At 42.6% G+C, this 21567-nt stretch overlaps 1 protein-coding gene across 3 annotated transcripts in view; it reads right to left on the minus strand.

Moving 5' to 3' along the window:
• ARHGAP6 (Rho GTPase activating protein 6) overlaps positions 1–21567 on the minus strand; it is a 449432-nt gene that overhangs the window by 74776 nt on the left and 353089 nt on the right. The window lies entirely within an intron of this gene.

Consider the following 21567-nt stretch of genomic DNA (forward strand, 5'->3'; position numbering starts at 1 on the left):
ATATAACATATGCTCATATGATAAATACTTATGGTACATAATTATATGTATGATACATTGTATTAATATTACAGTAATTTACAGCGTATGTAAATACAATATAATAGAGGTGAAATTGAGCCTTACAGAAGTTAAGTAATTTTCCTCAAATCATAAAACTTATAAGATTTGGAACCAACCAGAACTCAAGCAAAAAACATGTGCCCTTAAACTGTCTGCTAAATCAACCTTTGAGTTTCTATTTACAGCACTCTGAGTTATTTTGGTCAATAGGTACAGAAATATGATCAATCACAACTACACATATTTCTAGGCACATCTGATGTTAAAATACTCCATAGCAGAGAATCAAAGCAAAGATTCCCCCACTCCTGAGTATGTTCTTGTGTGCACATACATCCACGTGGACTGAATAGCCCTGCCCTCGGTGTGGACAGTGAGAATGTGATGGCCTAAGAGATAATATGCCACGATCCTCTGAAACCCAGTGTCCCCTTACTGAGGAGGGTTTCCCGTGAACCACAGACATCAGCCACAGCACAAGAGTTTTGAACAGGTATCTACAATTTCCTTAGCAATCAAAAAAAGTTCCAGGAGGAAGGAGCAGCGCTGGCCCCACAGGCAGTGCCCAGGAGTTGTGCATGTGCAAAACATATAAGGAATCTCATAAGACTTTGCCATCCTTATCACTCGCCTTAAAGAAGAGAGACAAGAACGATCGTCCCCAGCAGCTACCGAAACACCTCTGTGCCCTCGTGGTAGCAAATTCCTGCCTAGAATGTTCACTCCAAGAGTGAATGGCACTATGTTAATTTGTTGATATTTTTTCCTTTGTATGTGGGGCTTCATGTATTTATTCATTCATTTAACAGATGGAGATATTATACTCTGGTCGGGGCAGACAACAAACAAGGCAAGTATAGGGTACACATATGAATTTGCATCCGGTGCATAATGGTAAAAACAGGAGCCCAGGAGGGGTTCAGGGGGCATGATGGGGGGATAGTCTGGGCACGGGAGTGAGTGAGCAAATCCAGGCAAAGTGGGTAGATTGCCATCGTTTGATGAACTGAAAAAAATTCTTCCAGGCCCAGTATATTTTGCATTTTTTCCTTCCTTTTCCGTTTTTGGTATAATTGGCCTGAGCACAAGTTTAGACAGGAGTTGAGGACTCAGGCCTTGAGTATACCTCTCACTCACAGTCTTTAAGCTTAGGGTACCATGAGGTATAATACCAGTGAATTGCTCTTTTTCCTCCCAAACGAAAGTTCCAGATGAGTTGGAAACTTTTATTTTTTAATTTTTATGTATTTTTGAGCAAAAGAGAGAGAGAGACAGAGTGTGAGCAGGGGAGGGGCAGAAAGAGAGAGAGAGAGAGAGAGAGAGAGAGAGAGAGGGGCACAGGATCCGAAGCAGCCTCCAGGTTCCGAGCTGTCAGCACAGAGCCCAACGCAGGGCTCGAACCCACGAACCTCGAGATCATGACCTGAGCTGAAGTTGGACCCTTAACCGACTGAGCCACCCCCAGAGGAGTTGGCAACTTTTAAATATGAAGTTTAGGTATCTAAGAAAGCCCATTGCTATTTGAAGTGTCAAAATGGAATTGCATACCTATTCGTTAAAAGCACTTAAGAATGTGACCTCCAGTTGGCTCAATTATCTATAGTAGGGGTTGACCATCTTTTGCTGTAAAAGGCCAGATAGTAAATATTTCAGGCTCGACAGGCCATGTGGTCTCTGTCAAACCACTCAAATACACCTTTGTGGCAGAAAGCAGCCATGGACAATTCGTAAATGAATGAGTGTGGCCGTGTTCCAATAAAACTTCATTTATAAAAACAGGCGGAAGGCTGCATTTTCCCATTGGGCTATATAGTTCGCCAACCTCTGGACCACAGCTTATGACTGAAATAAACCAATCCCTATAATAAACATTTTATTTTTATTTGCTATGTCCTCCTGGTTAATTAATTCAAACAAAATTTAATGGGCACCTATTACATGCCGAGAAGGGTACTAGGCTTGGGATAATCAAAGTGACAGCACAGTCCTTGTTCTTAAGGAGTTAAACTTCAAGGGGTGCCTGGGTGGCTCAGTCGGTTGAGCATCCGACTTGGACTCAGGTCATGATCTCGCAGTTTGTGAGTTCGAGCCCCGCGTCGGGCTCTGTGCTGACAGCTCAGGGCCTGGAGCCTGCTTCGGATTCTGTGTCTCCCTCTCTCTGCCCCTCCCACGCTCACGCTCTGTCTCTCTCTGTCTCTCAATAATAAATAAATGCTAAAAAAAATTTCAACTTCAACAGGAAGAGCACATACGACCCATAAAATACAGAGATTGTGATACTGGAATTAAGTACCAGATGCAATGGGGTACCTAGGGGAAAAGGTTTGGACATATGTCTGGGGGATCAAAGAAAGCTTTCTAGAGAAGGCGGTGTTTCAACGGAGACTCGAAAGCTGAGTAAGAGGAGTGAGAGTTTGCCCAGTAGAAATGCAACACTGGAAAAACAGTGGGTGCCAAGGCAAATGAATTCGGGACAACTAGCTTGGTTTGGGAAATTACAAGGCTGGAAGGAGGGAAATTGCAGGAGGCGAAGCCATGTAGAAGTTAGGGCCAGATCCTGGAGGGCTTTTACTGCAGGCATTGCGAGGTAGATTGGACTCTACTCAGTAGTAGGTGATGCCTAGTCATGAAGGGACCTTGAACGAGAGAGGAGCATGATCAGATCCACACATGGGAAAAGTGGAAAGAAATTTCAAAAGAAAGTGAGAGAGGGAGCAAGTCAAAGATATAGAGATCAAGCAAAAATGTTGGGCTAGGTATGATGCTGATTCAAATTTGAACAAGTGGAGCCACACTCTCTAAGTCTCTAAGAGAGACACCTAGAACCTAGACACCTATATTATTCTTGTGATTTTTTTCAACCATTTAAAAATGTAAATACCATTCTTCGCTAGAAGGTAGTATAAAACAACAGGCGGTGAGCCGGCCTTGGCCCACGGGCTGTAGTTTGCAGACACCGGATACAAAGAGATTAGGGTCTTTCAATATGCCGCACAGATTTATTTAACATCTACTACCATGTACCAGAGACCCTGTCCTGCATCATGAGCTATATACATCAGCTAGATTCAGGAGGGCAAGAAACTCGCCTGGTTTATCCGCCTTGGTGTCCCCGGTGTCCAAGGCAGAACCTGGCACGTAACTGTCACTGAATAAATATTTGTCAATCCACAGACTAAATGAATCGGGTACGTCACCAGTTCAATAAGAAACTGGAAACTAACCACCCATGTAATGCTGTATCTAGGTGGGAGATGTCTTGTGGATTTGAATAAACTGCTGAGAAACAGTGTTTTGAAAGAGAGCCTGTGGATGAGCCAAAAAATGCCGGTACATGAAGACAGAAAATAAACGTAGTAACATCAGACCGAAGAAAAACAAATCCATGACACCTACACTCACCCATCAGAACTCCTATGAGCACAAGGACATGAAACACAAAGGCCGATATTGCCTTGTGATCCTCACGGGAGGTGCCCGGAAGAGGGCCACAGCCCAACAGCACGGCCTAGAATGTGCCTCTCGCTGTTCCTCAACTCTCAATTGTGCTCCAGGGCAGCATGTTTCTTTGGTGACTGTTCATCTACTAACCGGGTGACTCATTTTAAGGCTCTCTGGATCTAGTCTTCTGCGTGGTTGCCACAGGATGTTTTTTTTCCCCCCAAAATTGAAAGTGGATGATTTCAAATTTGTTTCAATACTACAAATGTAAGTGAAGTTGAGACTGACCCAATGTTTCTGGATAGCCTAAAGACCTTGACAGTTGTAAAACTATCCTTTAAATGTGGAGCACTACTGGACGGCATCAATAAAGGATAACAATGATACAAAAAGATATAGCACAGTGGTTTTTGAGGGTGATTTTTGCCCCCCTCAGGAGACATCTGGCAATGGCGGGAAACATTTTTGGCTGTCACAAGTCTGGGGAGGGGTTCGCTACTGGCATCTAGTGGGTGAAGGTCAGGGATCTATCTGTTCAACATCCTACAACACCCAACACAGCCCCCCACGATAAAGAAATATCTCGCCCCACACGTTCATAGAGCAGAGGTTCAGAAACCTTGGCATAGCATACCTTAGGTCTGCTATTAGGCCCAGATTACATAGAATCTCCTTAAAACGATGGTGTCAGGAGCTATTAATAATCATTGATGAGTTTGGTTTAATATCAAATGCATGCACTATGTATCCTTAAGTATATTATACATTATTATGTATATTACATACGTATAAATCTGTGTATCATGTAAACAAACAGAATTACGGAAGCTATTTAAAACTAGCATTAAGAAATACAAACAGCACAAACCAATTTAAAAGGAACAAACAAACACAAACAAGGTCTCAATACAAGAGAGTCTTGATCAACTGGAGAACAACTCCCCAAAAGCTTGAACTAAAGAGATTTCCTTCCTCTACCAGAAGTATATGTCTCCACATTTAGAGAAAAGAAGAAGCAAAAGACAAACTGAAAAACCAATAATCTAATATCTGTGATCCATTCAGAAAGGTCATTCTTTTGAGCAAAATTGCATCTTTACAAACAGACTTGATTTTCCCATGAAATAAAATTGATTGAAATCATTTTGGTTTTGGTCTATACCACATTGTTTTCTTATGTCCTTGAGACTAGTCTCTAATTGTGGCATCGCTCTAACCTCATCCAACTGTAAACTTCCAAAGGCCAAGGGAGCCAGCGAGGAGTGATTCAGGGCTGTTCAAAATTCAGCCTGCAGACCCAGGACAGTGGAGTTACCTGGGCAGATGATTCTTGTTAAATATGCGGGTTTCTGGGCTTTAAGGCAGATTTGGGGAATTAGGGTCACAAGGAATTAGGGTCAAGCATCTTCATCATGAGCCAGCATCCCCAGATGAGCCTTATTTTTGCACAATAAAGGTTGAGACCCACTGGTATGGTGGTGGAGACTTGGGTTCACATACAGATGAGCTCTTTGGTAAGATTCAGAACATCCCTGAGCCTCCGTGTCCGCATCAAGAAGATGGAGCAAAGAACAAGCCACCTCTCAGGTTTGTAGCGATCAGATGAGACAATGCCAGTGAATTTCTGTGGGGGAGGGCTTATTAGCTCCCAGCAAGCCCTGAATATGTGGTAATTAAAGTCATAATTAGCATTAATCATCATTCCTCTAAATTTACATCCCCCTTTTAAACCTGGCAGTTTTAGTGACACCGAAAACTCCTAAGAACCGTGCACTGAATTCATGAATAAATGCTTCCTCTATGTGCAAGATGCCTTTTCTAGGTGTTTACAAGCCAGCCAGCTGGATTGTGGCTCCATATGGGCAAGAAACAGAAGAAAAGACCAGATCGGTAAGTTAAGGCCTGAAAAATGGCACGCCATGTAGAGAAACCACACCAGGAGCTGAATTTCTTTTTAACTGTTTTCTGTTGCGGCCAGCCGTCATTTGTACAGCCAAGGTTCCCAGATAATCGCAATGTGTTGTTGAAACATGGCATAAGTTTAAATACCAGGCTCGCGACCAACATTTTTGAAAAGGGCTGCCTAGTTCTTTATAACTCCAAAATAAACACATCACCAATGACAAGGAACCCCCTTCTTCATGAGCTTCCGGGCAAAGCTGAGCGTATTTGTGTAGCTGTCACACTGCTGTTTGGACTCTTAAAAGAGGTTATTCCTCTAGGAACTCAACAGAATATTCATATGTCCAGTCACTTTCTTCTCTGGATTCCTCAGCCACTCGTTCTCAAAAGATCTTGTTCTATTCATCGATTCTGGTCTGTCGCCTAAGAGAAGGAATTTTAGAAAATTCTGAACACTTGGTGGGTATGGCAGTCCACTTTGTTACCTTTGCTTTGGTAGTAGCTATTTATTGCTACAAGGAGTAGCTATTTATTGCCACAAGGAGTGTTACAATGTCACCGAAGCGTAATGGAAATGTACACTTAACTCATTCAACAAGTTCTTAATGAGCAGCTTCCACAGGCCAGGCAGTGTTCTAGGTCCTGTGGATTCACTGGCGAACAAAACAAAGCACCCTGCACTCAACAAGCTTCCAGGTTAGTGAAGGAAACTGATAAGAAACAAAGATAATACATGAGTAAATTACATAACAATTTACAAGGCGATAAACCCTAGGAGGAAAAGAAGGTAGAGCCGGTGAGAGGAATCAGGAGTGCTGGCGGGGAGGGGTTTCCAGGGCAAGCTTATTGAGACGTGATCTTTGAGTCAACCCTCAAGTAAGGAGGTGAGGTGATGCGCCCGCCAGATCCTAGGAGATGAGAATCCCAGGCAGAGATGAATTGACACAAAGGCAGTTGGGGTAGTGGCTAAAAGCAAGGGCTGGCAAGCTAGGCTGTTGGGTTTTTCATTTCGGGTCTGCCACTTTCCAGTCATGTGGCTTTTAGCAAGCTATTTTCTCTCCTGTGCTTCGTTTTCCTAACCTGTGACACGGGGGTGATGACTAGCCAGGGTTTGGCACACAAGAGCCTGTGGACCAAATCCTGCCTCTTGATTGCTTTTGTAAATAAAGTTTTATTGGAACACAGCTGCACTCATTCACTTAGGTATTGTCTACTGCTGCTTTCACCGACTTGCAAAGCTGAAACTGTTTGCTATCTGGCCCTCTACAGAAAAAGTTTGCTGACTCCTGGACGACACTAAAAGTAAAGGCACATCTATGATGAGGATTTGTCTTTAGGGTCGCCATTTTCCTCCTCTGCTAAGATTTTCTCCGGGCAACATCCCAAAGAGCCTGTAAAGAAATCACACAACATAGGAAGAATTGGGGATATTGGAAAGTATGTAAAAGTCGGGGTGGCATAAAAGTGGTTATCTGCAAATGGCCCATTCATCTAAATTATTGATAAACCAAAGAAGGAGAAATGAGCATCGTCAAGCCCGGTGCTGTGCTAACACCATTCAAAAACAACAACAACAACAACAACAACAACAACCCAAAAAGTCAACATGTCTTAGTTCACTGACATTAGAAAGGCAGACCTCCGGACATGGATTGGACCGTGAAGATCCTGCTAACACTCATGGATGGTTCACTTTCTGCTAGTTATTGCCCCGAGCCCTTTATCTGTGTTAGCTCATTTATTTCTTACGCCAGCTCTAAGGACCATGTTACCATTATTATTCCCGTACTTCCGATGAGGAAACCTAGGCACGAGTCTTAAGTAACTTGTCAAGCTGGCACACCCAGTGAGCGGCGGAGTTGGGATCTGAAGCCAGGCTGTGGGCTCCAGAATGTAGACCCCAAAGCACTATACGTATTTCATCCCTTCTCATGATAAATCAATCCAAACCCCTGCCTTTACAAAGGAGGAAAGAAAGGTCCAAGGAAGTCAGATGACTCCTACAGAAGCAGAGTGGCATCTGGGACGTAAGGGACACATTCGGCCTCTTCCCCGCACCGGGTCTTTTCATTACGAGACACAGCCTTATAGTAAGGAGAGCCAGACAGTGTCCAAAAATCCAGGAGCTTAAAGTTTTCCCCTTTTGTAAAACAGAGCCCATTAGATTTATTATTAGCCTTATCTAATATCCCAGTTGTTCTCCAAAGGCCGGGTTCAAGACGTCCAGCGGAGAAAATAAGCCACTTTATTCTTCCAGAACTCAAAACAGCCCGTGCCGAATCTTCTGCAGAAAGCAGCCCAGTTATGCTGTCGCATTTCATTACGGCATGCGCCTCTCTGCTCCCGTTTGCTCACTGCAAGCTGCTGTAACATTATCAACCGATCTAAAAATAACATTCTCATAAATCTCTACTGGCACAGATAAGTACTTAGCTGTCGCACATCTCAGACACTGATCCATCCACTTTTCTTCCCAAATCACAAGATAGATGTGGAAGAATCGCAACACTTTATCACCATAATCTTCTCAAAAAGAAGTATAAGCAGAGACATATCCGTTGCTTACCCAGGAATTCTATTCAGCCGTGTCTTTGCTGTCCTAATGTAACAGAACTATGCTTGGAGTAGGAACTGGAGTCTGCTTTTTTTTTTTTTTTTTAATTATTCTTTTGGTGAAAAATGGATCCTGCAATGGCAGATTACATCGAGTATCTGAGAAAAGGCCCAGCTGGCATAGCTGCGATTCTCAGGATACTTTGTGTTGCCAGAGACCTCTGCTACCGTGAATCTTGGGACCAAAAAATGCAATCTTGTCATGGGACCATTGAGAAGTTCCTGTCCCTTCGGAATGGAGGCAGGCTGTGTCACTGAGTGAGCGTGTGAGTGAGTCGGTGTGTGTGCGTGTGTGTGTGTAGAAAGGGGGGGGGAGGGACAAAAAGAATGCAGAGAAATTGAAAGTGGTTTTCCTGATTTTTATTTTAATAAGGCTATTTAAAAAAAATTTTTTTAACATGTATTCATTTTTGAGAGACAGAGAGAGACAGAGCATGAGCGGGGAAGGGGCAGAGAGAGGGAGACACAGAATCCGAAGCAGGCTCCAGGCTCCGAGCTGTCAGCACAGAGCCCGACGCGGGGCTCGAACCCATGAACCACGAGATCGTGACCTGAGCCGAAGTCGGACGCTCAACCCACTGAGCCACCCAGGAGCCCCATTAACAAGGCTATTTTGAAGAGATATTCTGGAGTGAGGAAAGGATTCCTCTTTTAAAAAAAAATCCTCTTTTCCACAGGGATCTACAAATGGTAATTGGATTGTAACTGTGCAAAGTGTCCTTATTAGGAATCAAGCAAAGAATGTTGGAAGCCTCGGGTAAAATCCCTGAGAGCATGATAAAGCACACAGGACACTTTCTTTGTGTAGGACAAATCCTCAATTCTTAAATTATATTTTAAAACCACTGGCTTGTTCATTTTCCTAAGACCAGAAAAAAAGCATTTAAAAAGGAAAAGATTTCTTTCTCTTTTATACCGAAGCATAACACATGCTCTGAATTTTATGCTCTTTGTGAAACAATAGTCCTTGAGAAGTTGTTCATTTCCTGAACAGGAGGGTGTGGAGGGCGGCGTGGACATAACCACGTGGCCATATTTAAGAGGGTGCAGGTGGGAGTTGGGGCTGACGAAGAGAACTCCATGAAGAGCAGAAAGAAAAGGAAAGACTAAAAACATACCCCGATCACTAATTACGTTGATCTCCATGTATACCACATAGCACTGAAGCAAACACAATTCAAAAAGACACTTTTGTTTTCCAGTCGATACGAAGTTATAGTTCTCTTGTGGTCTAGAGTGAATTCCAACCGAAGAATTGCTGTGATTATAACCGACAACCTGAGAAATGATTTCACGGATGATCTTACCCAAAACTTCGAGATTTGGTATGTTTTTTGCTAGGATTCTGTGAGGTTAATCATCACTTGATAGAAGCCACACACAGCTTCTGCTGCTGCTGGGATTTATTTAGCAAGAGAAAGGAATTTGAAAATAATAAAACACATCAGATGGTTTTCTTTCCCAGAACGATTACACGTAAAGAGAAATTCAGAGTCAAGATTTACACACCTCCATATCCACTACCCCCGACGTGCAGATGTTGAAAATAGTCATCATTCCAGCAGATACTGAATACGGTTTGTGTAATCTGGACACTCGCAAATGGAATTCAGATCCTCATTTAAATTTATTTAATATAATATTTCGCATGAAATTGATAAGCATGCGATTCACTTTCATGGTTAGGCCAGTGATCTTTTAGTTCTCATGTAGTTCTCACTGTGAGCTTACTAAGCGCTGGACATTTTCCTAAGCATTTTATTCATTAACTGCTAAAGGAATTATAACAAGTGGGTTACATCACATCCCATATTACAGATGAGGAAACAGAAGTTCAGAGAGGTTAAGTACTATGCCCAAAGATTCACAGCTCATAAGTACCACAGCTGTGATCCCAACCACTACGAGGCTTACAAATGAACTGGAAGACAAAGCCACAGGCCACAACCCGCACCGGTCAGGGCCATGTCTCAACTGTCTAATGAGAAATAGACACGGCAATTTAACAAGAATGATAACCAAAGACTGGAGTGGCTTGTTAAATCAGCTACTTAATGGAGTCATACACTGTCAGGTCAACGCACGTTTCATAAGAAGGCGACTATTTCTTTAAATGAATAATCTCAACCTCAAGAGACAATGTCTTGAGAAATCCCTGGTCTGTTTTCAGAGTGGAACCAAGTTTGGCCTGGAGAGGCAATGCAGAGCAATGGAGAAGCCGTGTATCTGGCATTCTTTGGAAAAATGCACTCAAGCCAGAAAAACAAAGGGCGAAGATAAAGAACCTTCTTTCTATTTAAATATCCAGTCTTTAAGTAGAGCCAATAAGAGAACCAATAAGAGGCCCAAAGTCACCCAAACAGCCTGAGAAATAAATATCAGGAAGCAATTAAAAGGTCCATTCCATGGGAGAGCTTGCTAACCACAAAAATGCTAGAACACAACTGTGATCTTTCATCCATTTGACTCTTCCCTAGCCAAGAGTACCAAGCAACAACTATGCCATTAAGTATCCACTCCACCTTCTTCTTTGGCTCTTCTGGATTATTTCTGCTCATGCTGTTGGGGACATTTTGCACATTCAGGGCAAAAATATTGTAGAACCACTATGTCAAATTTGGGGGGGGGGGTGAATACATTTCTGATTACAACACTCTTGCCTAAAACCCTTTGATGTTTCCTCTTCAGCTCCTGGACAAAGCCCACGTTCCTGCGCACGGCATCCGCTGCCGTGTGTTTTGATTTAACTGGAATAAAATCAAGTAGTCGCTGCACAAAGCAAACAGTAACAATGATGATGATAAGAGAAATTCACTGAGCATGTATTAAGTACTAAGCCGTGTACATGTGTCATGCATTCAGTCCCTTCCACCACTCTATTTTACAGAGGCAGAGAGATGGAGGAAAAGACTGACTGGCTGCTCCCGGACTCTCTTTCTCTTGGGCACTCAGCTCAACTCTACTTCCCAGCCTCCTCCGCAGGTAGCAGCGGTCATATCGCTAAGCTCTAGCCAATGGACTGTGGGAGAAAGTGACAAGCTTCACTTCTAGCCCTGACCCACAAAGCCTGGAGACAACAGTTCTCAAAGCACGCTTCTCAACGGTCACGTCCTAGCGCCCCCCGCCCTTTGATCATGGGCCAGCCATGTTGCATCCGTGGGACCCTTGAAGCACCATGTCTTAAGTGTGGCTACTGTACTGGAGAGAGATGTGTAGAGGCCACATGGAGAGTGGGAAAAAGCTTAGCGGTCCCAGCATCTCAGCTAAATCCAGCCTCCAGCCAACCTCCTAGTTGAATAAAGCCTCAGGAGTGACCACCGTCAAGGCCAGCAGAAATGTTCAGCTGAGCCCAGCTCAGATGGAAGAACCATGAGCAAATAACACGGCTGTTGTTTTAAGCACTAAGGTTTGGGGTGGTTGTTATGCAGCCACAGATAACCGAATCAACATCTTCTCGTGTTGAAGACAGCAGAGCCTGGGTCCTTGAATCCCTGCTTGGAGCAAGGCATCCCACCAGTCGTGGACACTCTGACCCCATGAGTGAGGAGTAAACTTGTACAGTGGGATTTTAGGATATATGTGATGTAGCAGCTAACCTCACCTTCCTATATTCCTCTGTACACATAGATAACGAATCTGAAGAGCCTGAATGTGGAGTCCTAGCCCCTGGAACCTCTCCTGTACTTCTCCCCACTGAACCACATAACAGCCCATTCCTTGACTGTCTACATTTTCACATGGAAAGAAAGCAGTTGGTCAACTGGATGATAAAATAAAAACTAATCATTATAAATCATTTTGTGGGATATGAAGAAAGTCTTTTATGAGCAAGAAGGTAAATATATGTCTAATGGCATCCTTCAGTTTCTAAATAATATATCGTCAACATTTAGAAACAGGTGATGCTTTTGTCTTTCAGAATTAGGACCTACTATGATAAAATGACATAGCGAAATTTCATTTAGATGACATTCGTGACTGATACAATAGTGACTTCATTGGTCCAATTAACCCCTCTCGACCAATACCATAGAATCGGCAAATTAAGGTCTTAATATTCTTTCTGATTATACATAAAAAATGCAAATTGTGAAGGACATTTCAGTCCTTCTGCTACCTTAAAGAGCGCAATAAAAATGTGGTATCTTTTAGTTTAATTATCCATCAGACTCTACCTCTGGATGGATCAGAGCTTGCAGAAGTGAGGTGACAAGTCCTTAACCGCAGCTATCTGTCCTCCCCCCACGCCCCAGCGCTTGACCTTGGTCTCATTTCTATCATCCCCCTGCTACTACTGTGACCCATTTGCAGGGAGAGTGGGAGAGTGAATTTTAGATCCTTCAGATCTAAAACTCTCGCATCAAAGCCAAAGCCAGGTATTGGGTAGCTGGAAAGTTACTTGAGGCCATGGATCTGAAAGAGTCAAAACTGTAATAAAGAACATCTAACATGTAGCCCGTGCTTATTCCCTCCGTGGATACTGGCTATACTCTAGAGGCAGATACGTAGGATTTTCCCGGTTTTGCACACAAGAAAACAGAGACACAGGGTGCTTGAGTAACTTGCACAACTAGGGAGTAAGCAGTTCAAAGCCGGGGATCTGTTTCCAGATGCCACGCGTTTAACCCCTAGGCTATATCAAGCCGGTGACCTTTTTCTCAACGAATCCCTTATGGACCCAGTGCCCAAAGCCCTGATGGACAGAGGCACAGAAATGTGTGCGAACAGAGGCCAGGGCAGCAGGAGGAAGCAGAACAGAAAGGTGATGAGGCCATCACCTCCAGGAATAAGGGGAGGGACTGTGTTCAAGGGGAGAGAGGCAGGCATTTTAGAAGACCTTGGGAGCGTCGTACCATGTACCAGTAGGAAGACGCACTTCACGATTTGGGGGAGAGGTGGAACACGAGGAAAGGGGCGTTTTAGGAAAGGTGAACGAGGCAGAGTGGTGCGGAACAGATAGGAAGGGGATAGTGAGAGCAAGCAAACCCTGAGGTCTGCGGTGTGCGTGGTAAACAGAGGCGCCGTGCATGACATTTTTCCAGTAAATACGGATCCCCAGGGAGGCAGGTCCAATATCCTACCTGGAGAAGTACCTTTGGGGGAGAGTGAGAAACTCGCATGTCATTTTATGTGTTGGGGGGGGGGGGTAGATCTGGAAAAGATCATTCTCTTCCGGTTCTCATAGAGACAGCTGGATTTGAGGTCACTGGCTTTAATGTGCTGCAGAGTGGGGCATTTCTTTTTCAGGCTGCTCCTTCTACCCACATTGCGAGGAAAGCTGAGTTATAAGAATGAATGCTTCAGGTTTCACCCAAAAAAGGAGGCGCAGATGAGAGGACACTCATTATTGGTAAGATGTCATGTGGACGCTCTGCAGAGTGGGTCATTTATTTGGACAGGGGCAGACCCACTGCTCAAGAGACAAGGAATGAATTTGGAACAAGATTATCTAAAAGATACAGGGATGTTGAAGCAGCGTTGTCCCACACTGGAAAGCTCAATCCCCTATCAGATATTTCTAAATCAGCAGGAAGTAGAGCAAGCCTTAAGCAGAGATGATTATCATATTTAGAAGGGGGAAAACTCTACACTGGAAACCGACAGGCAAAACAAAACAGGCAACAGCAACAACAAATACCAAAGTGAATTCCTTTCCCGTTTCTCCTTTCAATGCTACGCTTGACAGCATTTCGTTTCATCAACTGCATTTAACACTCCGCAGTCTCCTCTCGATGAGGTTTTTCTCTAATAGGGAAGGAAAACAATTGCCTACAAATGACCTTAGACTTAATAAACTTATTGCCCGAATGAATTAGTTTCGAGTATCACCAAACATGCGAACATCAGTCACCTCGAATCTGTTGCCCAAAACGTGAGCTGTGCACGATCGGCCCCTCTGTCTCAGTTTACGATAATGTATCTTATTAAACTCGCTCAATACCTAGTACAAAATCATCAGGCATTGTTGTAATACTTCAACCGGAATGGGAAAAAGGCAACTTACACATTTCAATCGAAGGCTCGTCGTTAGCTCGTCTAAACCCTTTGTTGTTGAGCAAATGAGCAAACACGCTATTTTAAATACAGGTATATGCCTCTGCGTTACTACACTGCAGAAAAAACCTAGCTTTAATACTATTCTTGGAGTATTTGCTTCAAAAGCAAAATTCGTTCCGATGCAAGTGGTGACAAATCTTTGAACAAACTCTGTCAGGACCAGTAGTTCCCTAACCTGGTTGCATGTTAGAATTACTTGGTGCATATCTCAACTGAAAGAAAGAAAGAAAGAAAGAAAGAAAGAAAGAAAGAAAGAAAGAAAGAAAGAAAGAAAGAAAGAGAAAGAAAAAAGAAGGAAGGAAGAAAGGAAGGAAGAAAGAAAGAAAGAAAAAGAAAAAAGAAGGAAGAAAGGAAGAAAGGAAGAAAGGAAGAAAGAAAGAAAGAAAGAAAAAGAAAAAAGGAAGGAAGAAAGGAAGGAAGAAAGAAAGGAGGAAAGAAAGAAAAAAAGAAGGAAGGAAAGAAAGAAAGAAAGAAAGAAAGAAAGAAAGAAAGAAAGAAAAAGAGAGAGAGAAAGAAAAGAATTACTCGATGAAGTTTTCAAAAACACCCATGCCCGCACACCCCTCCAGACAGCAAGGTCCGACAGACCTTTCTGTGATGATGGAAATGTTTGTTACCTGTACTGTCTGATATGGTGGCCACGAGCCAGCCATGGCTGATGAGCACTTGAGATGAGGCTAGTGGAATGGAACCATTTCATTTTTAGTTTTATTAAAGCTTCCTTGATTGAAATGTAAATAGCCACAGTGGCTAGGAGCTACCACCCTGGACAGCACAGGTAGAGATCAAATCAGCTAGACTCTTTAGGGTTGGGGCTCGGGCTGTGGTAGGTTTACAGGGCTCTCTGGGGGATTCTAATGGGCAGTTCAAGACGAGAACCAGTGCAATGGCCTGGGATTTAGAAAACTATCGGTGGCAAATGCCTTGCCCTTCTTCCTTTTTCTCCAAATTCCACGAAGCACTTGCCGTGCATCTGGCCTCTCTCCCTCGTGCTTCCACCCCTCCCTTCTAGCACCCCTTCATACTCCGCCGTGATAGGTGTGCTATGTCTACATTCCTTTATCCCCTGATCCTGCCAGACTTCTCTGACACCAAGGGCAGGTGGTTTATTTCTGCTACAGAAATAAAACCTAACAGTACTACCGATTGGGAATTAAATCCCCAAACACGGCCCCCGTGATTTAAAGTTGTTTTTCACTTGTACAGGCTTCACACAGATGCCACTTTTTATGATGTCGGCCGTGGTCGCCGTGGGGAATGTTTCTAACGGTGGTTTGGTTTGCGGGCAGTGTGATAAGCAAGTCTCACGTGCTCACGTGCAGCTGTTTCCTTCCAATGGGACACAGTGTTACAACACAGCAGCTGCACAGGGGGCCCCGTGACCCGACCCGACTGCCAGCCTTTAAATTCCAGCTCAGCCCACAGCTGGCCACGGGAGTATCTGAGCCTTCTAGCCTCAGTTATCTGCTCTGGGAAATGGAGATAAAGAACCGTCCTCTGGGGAGAGCGAAGCGACGCATGTAATTTGCATGATGAATGAGACGTGTGAGACACACACACTGTCCTGGACCCAGATTTTGATTCCCCATATACTTGCGGACGTGCGCGTGCACGTGCGCGCGCGCGCGCGCGCGCACACACACACACACACACACACACACACATGATTTCGTGGTGAGTAAAATAAATAGCAGGGCACGCTTTTCAGGAGGAAGTCATGGAATTCACAAAAAGCATGTTCTCAGCACATGATTCATTAACGTGGCAATGCGAAGACCATTTGGAAAGTGGCTAATGAGGAAGAAAAAGAATACGCTAATGCGGTTTTTTAAAAATACTGAACTTATTTTAATGAGCCTTCATTTTTATCGACCCATTACCAGTTAATATTAATGGAACACGGAAGTGTGTGCAAACAAACATAGATAAACATCACCTGATTCATAAAAATGGTAGGACTCGGAACCCCAGAGCTCAGTGATCCCAACAGAAAGAGCAAACCGCACAACTGTCAGGCACATAACACTTTGTCGACTTTTTGGTAATCTCAGTTGCTGTAGCCTAATGTGCTCCAATGTTGATTTCACTCACAAGGCGCCACTGATGCACGTTCACGTTTTCGACACTGAGTTTCGCTACCTTCTCCCTTGTTAAATATCCAGCTGTGGTAGAACGACTTTTTAATGTAAGAAAATACGAAATTACACCCCGTTAGCACCACGAGAGTTTGTAGTCAACACAACTGTTAGTGGTAAGGCTTGCTCATCGGTGACTCACGGCACAGATAAGCTAAGCTGGGAGCTATGTCCTGTCCCCAGGGGATTCAGAGATGTGAGGAATAACTAACATTTCTTGTGAATGTACATATGTACCCATTATTATTCCTAGCCCTAATTATGTACTCCCTGCTTTAATCATGAAATCACTTTATGAGTTATGTACCCATTTCACAGATGAAGACATCAAGCACCAGGAGGTTAAGTAACTTGCCCAAAGCAATAGGATGCAAGTGACAGAGCTGGGATTCAAAGTCATAGGCCTTAACCCCAGAGTTTGGGGTCTTAACCACCACCCTACACTACCTCCCTGTGAGTACCATACCTTTCTCTCACGGTATGGCAAACTCTGACTCAAGAAAGTACGTCAGAAATGACCAGAAGTGTGAGGCGGTCCCAGGCTCACCGCAAACCCTCTCTTATTTTGTTTTCCTACGAAGTAAAATTCTAAACTTGTTGAATTATTACTTCTAACACATTGATTGAGGCATGGCTTGACCTTGAGGTGGCAACTGTTGACCTAGAGCAGGGATGGACAAGTTACAGCTCAAGCCATATCCGGCCTCCGGCCTCCGGCCCGTTTTTAAAAACTAGAGCCCAAGCAGGCCCGGTGATTTCCATCTTGGGGAGGGTTTGTCCTGATACAACAGCAGAGTTGAGTGGTTGCCTACAATGTCTATGATCTGGCCCTTTACAGAAAAAGTTTGCTGACCTTGTTCTGGACCCACTGAAAAGAAATCACCAGACAGGTAGTACAGGAAATGATGGAGTTTCCTACAGCGTTTCACTATTTCAAACAGCAAAGGAACTGCCTCCTTTTACAACCATTATTACAACATACACGTACGTACGGATGAGCGGATGGGTCCATAGAGATCGCTCAACAGCTTATTTTTCCTACATGTTTCTTTTAAGGACCTAAATGACCTATGCACTTAAGATGTGTAGGAATCACTTGTGATGTCTCACTAAGGGAAGCAAGGGGAGGACTGGGGATGTTTAAATGTCAGTTATTTTCCCAGAAAACGTTAACTGTCTATGATACTTCCCTCTTATGTAACCATCACACATCACCTCCCCACCCTTCATATTTCAGCTATTTTCTTGACTCTGATTTAAACATTGATTCTTTGCACTTGTGCCTTTTCTCCCTCACTACGCGGTACGTTCCGGAAGGATAGACACAGCACTTAGAAGAAACAGCACTTGAGTTTTATACTTTTGCATATCTGTTGGTTGAAAGAAAGCTCTTGGGAAAGTACGCTTCTGCATCTGTACAGAAAACCATTTGTGTCTATTAGCATGGAAACAAGGCCAGCGGGTAGTATTTATATTTAGGACATTTGTTCTAAAGTAGCGAAAATCACTTCCAGTAAAATTGAAAAAAAATCTTGCTTCCTGGCTTTTACTATTAAGTGTCAAAACACGTAAAAGGGGCAAGTGAACAGAGAGAAACTATTTGCAGAATGACACAGAATACGAGGTATGACATAAAAACAAATCATCTGAACTTACTGGCACAGACCTGAGTTGTTAGTTGCTACGTTTTGGACATTTTTTCCGGAAATGTTTTCTTCTAAATATATTACTTTTAAAATGATACGTTAAAAACTGTTTCAAAGACCTAGCTAAATGTTTTTGCGTAAGGAAAATAATGCTTCCTTTGAGCAATGAAATGTACAGAAACTGAAGGGTGTTTTGTTGTTGTTGTTGTTGTTTTGGTTTGGTTTTTCTTTTATTTTAGAGAGAGTGGGGAGGGGGCAGAGGGAGAAAGAGAGACTCCCAAGCAGACTCCATGCTCAGTGCAGAGCCCCATGTGGGGCTCGATGCCACTACCCTGGAATCATGACCTGAGCTGAAATCAAGAGTCAGATGCTCAGCCGACTGAGCCACCCAGGTGCCCCAAAACTGAAAGTTCTAAAAATACATCATACTAATATATTATGGGGGCTCGGGGAGTTATAATTAATGGGTGCATTTTTAACCGCCTTTATTTTGTAGGGCAGTTTCAGTTTTACAGCAAACTTGAGTAGAAGGTGCAGGCATTTCCCAAATTTCCCCTGCTCCTATGCACGGCCTCCCCCACTATCCACGTCCCCCAACCAAAGGGGACATTTGTTACAACTGGTGAACCTCCACTGACACATCATTATCACCCAGAGTCCATAGTTTGCATCAGGGTTCACACTTGGTGTTGTATGTTCTATTGGACTGGAAAAACGTATAATGACATGCACTCATAATCATAGTATCATATAGAGTATTTTCACTGCCCTAAAAATCCTCCGGGCTCCGCCTATTCATCCCTCTCTCCCTTATAACCCCTGGCAACCACTGATCTTTTTATGGTCTCCATAGTTTTGCCTTTCCCAGAATATCAGATAGTTGGAATCAGGCAGTATGTAGCCTTTTCAGATTGGCTTCTTTCATTTAGTGCATTTAAGGTTTCTTCACGTTTTTGCATGGCTTGATCGCTCATTTCTTTTTCGCACCAAATAATATTCCATTGTCTGGATGTACCACAGTTTATTTCTCCGTTCACCCACTGATGGACATCTTGGTGGCTTCCAGGTTTTGGCAATTATGAATAAACATCCATGTGCAGGTTTTTGTGTGGATGTAGGTTTTCAGTTCCTTTGGGTAAGTACCAAGGAGTGTGATTGCTGGATAGTATAGTAAGAGTATATTTAGTTTTGTAGAAACTGCCATACTGTCTTCCAAAGTGGCCGTACCATTTTGTATGCGCCCCAGCAATGTACGAGAGATCTTGTTGGTCGGTGTCCTCACCAGACTTGATGTTGTCAGTGTTCCAGGTTTGGACCTTTATAGTAGGTACATGGTGGTATCTCACTGTTATTTTAACTTGCATTTCCATGATCACATATTACGTGGAACATCTTCTCAGGTACTTATTTGCCATCTGTGTATCTTCTTCAGTGACGTGGCTATTAAAGTATTTGGCCCATATTTTATCACGTTGTTTGTTTTCTTGTTGTTGAATTTTAAGAGTTCTTTGTATACTTTGGACAGCAGTCCTTTATCAGATGTATATTTTGTGAATATTTTCTCCCTGTCTGTGACTTGTCTTCTCATCCTTTTGCCATCGTCTTTCATGAGCAGAAGATTTTAGTTTTAGTAAAGTCCAGCTTATCAATTATTTCTTTCATGGACTGTGCCTTTGGTATTGTATCTAGAAAGTCATCACCATACCCAAGGTCATCTGGGTTTTCTCCTGTGTTATCTCTCAAGAGTTTTATAGTTTTGCATTTTACATCTAGGTCTGTGATCCCATTTTAAGTTAATTTTTGTGGAGGGCATGAAGTTTATGTCTAGATTCATCTTTTTTTTTTTTTTTGTGGGTATCTATTGTTGTTCCAGCACTACTTGTTGGAAAGACCATCTTTGCTCCATTGTATTGCCTTTGCTCCTTTCTCAAAGATCCCTGACTATACTTATGTGGGTCTATTTCTGGGTGTTCTATTCTGTTCCACTGATCTATTTGTCTGTTCTCCTGCCAATACCACATTGTCTTGATGACTGCCATTTTATACTAAGTCTTCAAGTCAGGCAGTGTCATGTCCAACTTTATTCTTCTCCTTCGTTATTATGTTGGCTATTCTGGGTCTTTTGCCTCCTCATATAGACTTTAGAATAAGTTTGCCAATGTCCACAAAATAGCTTGCTGGGATTTTGGTTGGAATTGCCTTGAATCTATAGATCAAGTTCAGAAGAACTGACATCTTGACAATATTGAATCTTCCTATCCATGAACATAGGATCTCTCTCCGTTCATTTAGCTCTTTGTTTTTATTCATCAGAGTTGTGTGGTTTTCCTCATATAGATGTTGTACATATTTTGTTAACTTTATACCTAAGTATTTCATTTTGGGGGGTACCAGTGTAAATGGTATTGTTTTAACTTCAAATTCTACTTGTTCATTGCTGGTATATAGAAAGGCGATTGGCTTTTGTATGTTAACTTTGTATACAACCTTGCTACAATTGCTTATCAGCTCCAGGAGGTTTTTTGCCAATTATTTTAGATTTTTTACAAAGTTAATCTCATCATTTGTTAACCTGGTGGAGATCCAGGAGATAAAACCCACAAAATTATAAGGGCCTGCTGATGACTGGGTCTCCCTGGAGTTTTTAACTCTCAAGAGTTGTCCACACCAAGCCTCCGGCAATTCATCGATTACAGTTCAGGTTTCCCTACCCCAGCACTGGTTCCCTTGGAGATTGCTGCTCCAATAAGTTTAACTCTCTGTATTCACCTGTTGGTCTCTCCCAATATTTGGAGGCAGCAGTTTGCCCTGTGATCTCACTTCTCCTATGGATCTAAGAAGAGCTGTTGATTTTTCAGTTGGTTCAGACTTGCACTTGTTAGAGGAAGTGGTGACTTCTAAGCTTCTTACATGCCAGACCAAATAACCAAAGTTCTGATGCAATTTTTTTAGATAAAATTTACATGCCATAAAATTTACCATTTCAAAGTATAGGATTCAGTGGGTTAGTTTGTTTTTTTTTTTAGTATATTCACAGATATAGGCAAGCATTACCATTATTTAATTCCAGAATATTTTCATCACCCCCCAAAGAAACCCTAAACTCATTAGCACCCCAGGCCCTGACTATCACTAATCTATGGAGTTGCCTATTTTTTACTTTTAATATAAGGGGAATTTTACAATATGTGGCCTTTTATTCCCAGTTTATTTCTCTTAGCATGTTTTCAGGGTTCATGCATGTTGTAGCACATATTAGTACTTTGCTCCTTTTTATGGTCAAATAATATTCATTATTTGGATATACCAAATTTTGTTTTGGCATTCATTAGTCGATGGACATTTGGATTGTTTCCACATTTTGGCCATTATGACTAAAACAGCTGTAAATATTCATGTATAAATTTTCATGTGACTATATGTTTTCAATTCTCTTGGGTATATGCCTAGGAGTGGAATTGCTGGGTCACACAATGACTCTATAAATAGCCCAACAAAAACAACAACAAAACCTTAACAACAGGAGTTGAAACACTAAGATCTAAAAATATTTTTTACTGTGAAACTCATTTTCCACCTCGTTTCTTTCATGACAGAGAAAATATCAACAGCCATAAGCAAACCCATACAATGTTTCCACTTTGTATAGATTGGCTCTCAGAGCTTTTACCAAGCAGTGAGAAGAAACACAGTCCTTCAGTTTCTTTTCT

Source organism: Lynx rufus, unplaced genomic scaffold (assembly GCF_022079265.1).
Source record: "Lynx rufus isolate CCGP_SWC_20201006 ecotype Redwood Valley unplaced genomic scaffold, mLynRuf1.p SCAF_14, whole genome shotgun sequence".
NCBI classification, from domain to species: domain Eukaryota; kingdom Metazoa; phylum Chordata; class Mammalia; order Carnivora; family Felidae; genus Lynx; species Lynx rufus.